The following is a 6,253-nucleotide window of genomic DNA, read 5'->3' as shown; positions in this document are numbered from 1 at the left end:
CCAGCACTTTGGGAGGCTGAGGCGGGCAGGTCACAAGGTCAGGAGTTCAAGACTAGCCTGGCCAACATGGCAAAACCCTGTCTTTACTAAACATAAAAAAATTAGCTGGGCGTGGTGGCAGGTGCCTTTAATTGGAGCTGTTCAGAAGGCTGAGGCAGAAGAATCGCTTGAACCCAGGAGTCGAAGGTTGTAGTGGGCCAAGATCGTGCCATTGCACTTCAGTCTAGGCCACAAGAGCAAGACTCCATCTCAAAATAAAAAAAAAAAAACCACAGTAAAGACAGTATTATACAGATATTTAAACAAAGGATTCAGCACTACATAATAATAACTCAGTTATGTTTCAGCTCTTTCAAGTTTTTAAAATTTGTACCTTTGGTTTTTCTTTGTGTTCTGGTTCCTTGAGGACGTGTGGTTTTTTAGATCTCCATTTTCCATGTCTGTCATCTTCTCTCGGTATCTTTGCATTCTAGTAAAGCTTCTTAAGTTTGACCTCTATAGCCACATCAGTAGTTCTTTTCTTTATACCCTCTAGTATCTATTAAAAATATTTTTTGTTTCACAGTTTTTGTTGTTTTTTGTTTGTTTTGAGACAAGCTCTCTCTGTTGTTCAGGCTGGAAGGCAGTGATATGATCTCAGCTCACTGGAACCTCTGGCTCCTGGGCAAGTATTTTATTCTGCAGTTGAATCTGTATTATCTTGGCAGTCCTAGATTTCATTTATTTCCTTTTTCATGTTGTCTTTGTTTTGCACCTCAGCCTAGTCTCCCATTTGGCTTTCTCTTCCTGTTTTATAAAGACATGTCTTCTGGCATTGAGGATATCATACAATTTCTTACACATTTCAAACTGTATCTTAGGAGGGAGGAGAAGTAATATTTGATTGTCTGCTATGTGCCAGAAAATTCACATTACTTTTTTAAACATCTTGATAACTACGGTGTATCATATTTTCCTGATTTTACAGGTAAGGTTCAGAGTTACATAGTGCAGTTGGGATTTTGTGTGGCTCTTCCAGTTAGCACAAAGGTTTCTAACCTTCCTCCTGCCTCCACATTGCTCGTATTCTCATTATATTCATCATTCTCTATGATAAATATATGTACTGGAATATATATTCTGTGATGAATATGTGCACTGGAATCTTCTGGGGGTAGGGCCAATATACTTTTTAAAAAACCCGCTCAAATTTAGATACTATTCTCATCACACATCTTTTATAATTGCTAAGTTAGAGTTCTGATAAATATTTGGGTAAACTTGAATTATTTCTTTATTTGTATTATGTATCCTTTTCAGTGGGATGACAATAAACTTGTCTATTTTAAATAAATTCATACAAGTGGATTCATTTTTCTGATCTCTAGGAGAAGTAAAAATATGGGAGCGTTTGATGTCCATAATTTATTTCAATTTCTTGAAATGAATAGAGTGAACATTGGGTATTTTCCGTGCGATTTCTTTCTTTTCCTTCCTTCCGTCCTTCCTTCCTTCCCTCCTCCCTTCCTCCCTTCCTCCCCTTCTCCCCTTCCTCCCCTTCCTCCCCTTCCTTCCTCCCTTTCCTTCCTCCCTTTCTCTTTCTTTTATTTTCTTTCTTTTTTTTTTTTTTGAGGCAGGATTTCCCTGTATTATTCAGGCTGGAGTGCAGTGGCAGGATCACTGTTTACTGTAGCCTCGACCTCCCAGGCTCAAGCCATCCTCCCACCTCAGCTTCCTGAGTAGCCGAGACTACAAGCACACTTTTACACCCAACTAATTTTTAAATTTTTGTAGAGACAGGGCCTCTATATTGCTCAGACTAGTCTTGAACTCCTGGACTCAAGTGATCCTCCTGCCTCAGCTTTCCATAGTACTGGGATTGTAGCTATGAGCCACCACACCCGGCATCAGCATGATATTTAACTAGTTTTAGACTGTCTATCATTCTCAGTAGGCTAAGAACAAAAACCCCAATATGTCAGTGGCTTAAAACGACAAAAGGTGTATGTTTTGCTCATGCCATGTATTAATTGAGGGTCAGCTGGGGGCTCAGCTCAACATTTTTGCCATCCTTACTTTGGGTCCCACTTTGGGATCTCACTTGGGAGCAGCCATTGTACAGAACATTACTGGTTAATTAGGACAGAGGGAGAAGAGACTATATCAAACTACACTGTGGCTTTTAAAGCTTTTTACCTGGAAGAAACATTCACTACTTGCACCCACCAGCTCTGGCCAAAGGACGATTCTTGGCTGTACTTGGGATATAAACAGGATGGGGAAATCAATCTTTCCATATGCTCAGAAGGATAAAAACAAGTATTTGTGAACAGCCCTCCCATGGAGACAGTGTTTTCTGTGGAAAAGTTTTTTGAAAATTATTTTTGAAAATTATTACATGGAAGCCAATGGGAAAAATGTGAGTCAATACTATGTCTTATTAGTCTTTGGGAAGAGATCTCCAATCTAAGATGAAGTCAGTTTTTACTTGTTTCTGGGAAGAGAGAAGATGAGTGTAGAATAAAGTAGAAGACATGGTTTCTGTATTTGAGATTATTGTAGTCTAATGGCAGGGAGCACATGTGAAAATATGGAATAGTTAGGAAACTCTTCTGTGAGGTAGTATCCTTTCCAAAAAGTAACTGTTCGGATAAGTGGAGAGATGGCAGGTGCTGTCATTCCAGTGTAGGTAGGGTTAGGTGATAATCTATGTGAAATGCCTAGCACATTGTCTGACAGTCCACAGATGATCATTCTTTTCCATTATCATTTATAGATGGAAAGATGACCTGGTGAAGAGGACAGGGAGGGCTTAAGCTGGGCCCTTAAAAGATGGTTTGGACAAGTAGAAAAAAAGAAGCATTTCAGACAGCACAGAGACAAAAAAGTAGCTATCAATAAGGCACATGCAACACTTCATAGTACAGCTCAGAAACTCTTGACTCCTACTCTTTGCTGCTTTTGATTATCTATTAGCAGCTTTTGGTTATTGGAATGGTTTCCTGGGTAAGTTGTTTTGAGATGCAAATTAGGAGTAAGATTTACTAAAGAGGAGAGGGAGATGGGCATTCAAGGGATGAGCAGAAATCAAGGACCAGGAAGGGGGCTCTATTAATAGCAAGTCCTTTGAGAAAAGCAGATAGGTTAGATTGACTGAAATAGATGTGTGCTATACTGTATTTGTTGTATTTGACCGGAGCGTAGAAAGTTACCACAAGACAAAAGTATGCCAGATTGCAGGGTCATTTATTATGCCGGCGACCACAGAGGACTCACGTCTCTCCAACCTGTGGTGCCAAAAGGAGGGTGCCATGATTTTTTATACCCGAAAAACCACCTTGGGAGTGGGGGTGAGGGGCGGGGATGGGGATGATAAGGTTTCGGACATTTCAAGGGCTAGGGGATTCTGTGATTCACCTCAGTGGTTTACAGAAGTCAAGATATACATTTGTTTACACATCACAGATTTTAGCAGTTACTGATAAGAAAAGGTAAGCAGCTTTACATAGTTTTGAAGAACAAACTAGCAGTTCTATTTACAGAGGCCAAGGACAGCAGTTATTGTAAGGAGAATGGGGCAGCCATTTCAACTTATCTAAAAACAGTTTTGCATTTTATAAAATAGTTTTGCTCCGGTTCTGGCTCTAGGCCAGCACAATATCACATATTAATATTTTGTGGTTTTAAGGAGAGTCGGTTTGTGATTTGTTTATTTAAGATGTTTGGTAATACGCTAGCTATGTGCAAAGTGCTGTTAGGTGCTGTGGGAGATAAGTGATACCTAAGTAATGTTTCCTGGCTCATGCCTATAATAGCAGTACTTTGGAGGCTGAGACAGGAGATCACTTGAGGCCAGGGGTTCAAGATCAGCCTGGGAAACATAGCAAGACCATGTCTCTACTAAAAATTGAAAAGTTAGCCAGGCATAGTGGTGTGTTGTAGTTCTAGCTACTCAGGAGGCTGAGGTAGGAGGATTGCTTGAGGCAGGCTAGGTGACAGAGTGAGACTCTATCTCTAAAATAAGTAAGTAAATACATTTTTAAAAAGTAATGTTTCCCGTCCTTGAGGATCTTCCCGTATAATGAAGACAACCAGGTACACAAATAACATTTTTACAAAGCGTGGAATGAAGGGGATTACAGGAATTGATTTAAAGAGAATTGGCTAGTCTTGTGTTTTTTGTTGGAGTTTGAGGTTTCTAGCACCATGTGCTGACTTCAGAATTCTGACTGAAAAGTACTATGTTTGGTATCATTGGGGAGTTTTGCAATAGAAAGTGTTAAACACCTACCAGCAAAATATGAATATTTTGTTCAATATGACCTAATTTTGACTGAAGTCTTGGTCATAGTTTTATTATATAAATAAAGTATTAAGGTATAAGTTCTGTTTACTTTGGAAGGATTTTTAATTTTTAGATTTTAACATTTTGTCATTTTTAAAATCAAGATTGGTTAGGAAAACATATTGGCACACAGCAAGCATGTGTGTTAAATGGTGGTTGAAAAAATAAACAGTAAGAGGCAGTATAATACACAGTCGTCCCTTGGTATCTGTGGGGGATTGGTTCTAGAACCTCGACTCCCACAAATACCAAAATCCCGAGATGCTCATGTCTCTCATATAAAATGGTGTAGTATCTGCATGCGACCTACACACATCCTTCCGTATACTTTAAATTGTCTCTTGATTACTGGTAATGCCTACTACAATGTAAGTGCTATGTAAATTGTTACATTGCATTTTTTTTGTTTTTGTTTTTTTTTTACTGATGCATTTTTTTTAAATTAAATTTTTTTTTATCTCGTTGGTTGAATCCACACATGCAGAATGTGCAGATAGGGAGGTCCAACTGTAGTGTGTAAAAGTGGATTCTGCCCAGGATTGGGCTCAGATCCTGAACTGTTGGCTATTTTAGCTATTTTTAAAATGTTCACTGTGCTCTGGTATTGTTCTAAGTGTTTTAAAATAATATTTAAAGCTTGTAGCAATCATGTAAAGTAGATACAGTTATCTCCATTTTACAGAGGAAACATGGCACAGAGAGGGAGAGCCGTTATTGCTAATTATCGTCCATAAACAGTTGACTGATGTTTTTGGTAGGCCAATTATGGGTTGTTGCCTTTTTTCTAATGTCTGATAGCAGTATCAGGGCCAACAGTTGTGGAGTGCAGATTTGAGAATTTTTTTTAAGTCTAAATTTGTTCTAACCACTACCGTCTTTCCTCTTTAAAATAATCTAATATAGAAAAAAATAAGGTTTATAAACGTTTGTAAACGTTTAAAACAAATTCCCCAGCATTCTCAGTATTGAGAACTAAATGGAGTTGGGGGAACCCCTAAGTGTATATCAAATTAATTTTGTTTAACAAACATTTGCATAATTACTACTGTATGCCAGGCTCTTTCTAAGCATTTAACATACATTAACTTGTTTAATTCCCATAGCAATCTTGAGATGCTATTGTGCCATGAATCTCCGTGATACAAGGAAATCAAGGCAAAGAAAGATTAAATCATTTGCCTGAGGTCACACACCTGGTAAGTGGAAAATATGAATTTTAGTCCCAAGCAATCTGCTTCCACAATCTGAGCTCTGCTTGCTGTCTTTATTTTTGTAGGTAACATGACCCATTGAGAGAGAAAGAGTGGACAGGCAAGAAGGGATCTGTTAAAAATGACAAATACATTGTCTGTGTAATACCTTAAAAAGGAGAAAAATCAGAATTTGCTGTTTAGAGTTGAATATTGCCTGTAACACTGGGCTCTTTGGAGGAAGAGCTAGGGAACTGACATCTGTTAAATAAGAATCTCTATGTCAGGTATTTGTGTTTGGTGTTACATATTATCTTATTCAGCACTTAAAGCAAACCTGTCAGGTAGTCTCTTCTATCCTCATTTTGTAAGCAACGACATGGGTTTGTAATAGCCGAGAGTCACCTATAACTACTGCTAGGTTTTGAACCCAGGTAGGTTTTTTTGTTTTTTTTTTTTTTTTTTTGAGACGGAGTTTCACTCTTGTAACCCAGGCTGGAGTGCAATGGCGCAATCTCGGCTCACCGCAACCTCCGCCTCTTGGGTTCAGGCAATTCTCCTGCCTCAACCTCCTGAGCAGCTGGGATTACAGGCATGCGCCACTATGCCCAGCTAATGTTTTGTATTTTTAGTAGAGATGGGGTTTCACCATGTTGACCAGGATGGTCTCCATCTCTTGACCTCGTGATCCACCCGCCTCGGCCTCCCAAAGTGCTGGGATTACAGGCTTGAGCCACCA

At 39.0% G+C, this 6,253-nt stretch overlaps 1 protein-coding gene across 1 annotated transcript in view; it reads left to right on the top strand.

The window, feature by feature from the left end:
• Positions 1-3,839: 3,839 nt before the first annotated feature.
• Positions 3,840-6,253, top strand: part of MAP3K2 (mitogen-activated protein kinase kinase kinase 2) — a 67,981-nt gene continuing 65,567 nt past the window's right edge. Inside the window, exon 1 of the mRNA XM_017548413.2 lies at positions 3,840-5,520. The gene's annotated coding sequence lies outside the window, so the exon portion shown is untranslated. The remainder of the gene's footprint in view (positions 5,521-6,253) is intronic.

This window comes from Cebus imitator, unplaced genomic scaffold, assembly GCF_001604975.1.
Source record: "Cebus imitator isolate Cc_AM_T3 unplaced genomic scaffold, Cebus_imitator-1.0 Scaffold207, whole genome shotgun sequence".
Classification (NCBI taxonomy): Eukaryota; Metazoa; Chordata; class Mammalia; order Primates; family Cebidae; genus Cebus; species Cebus imitator.
This window is presented reverse-complemented; position numbering and strand designations above follow the sequence as displayed.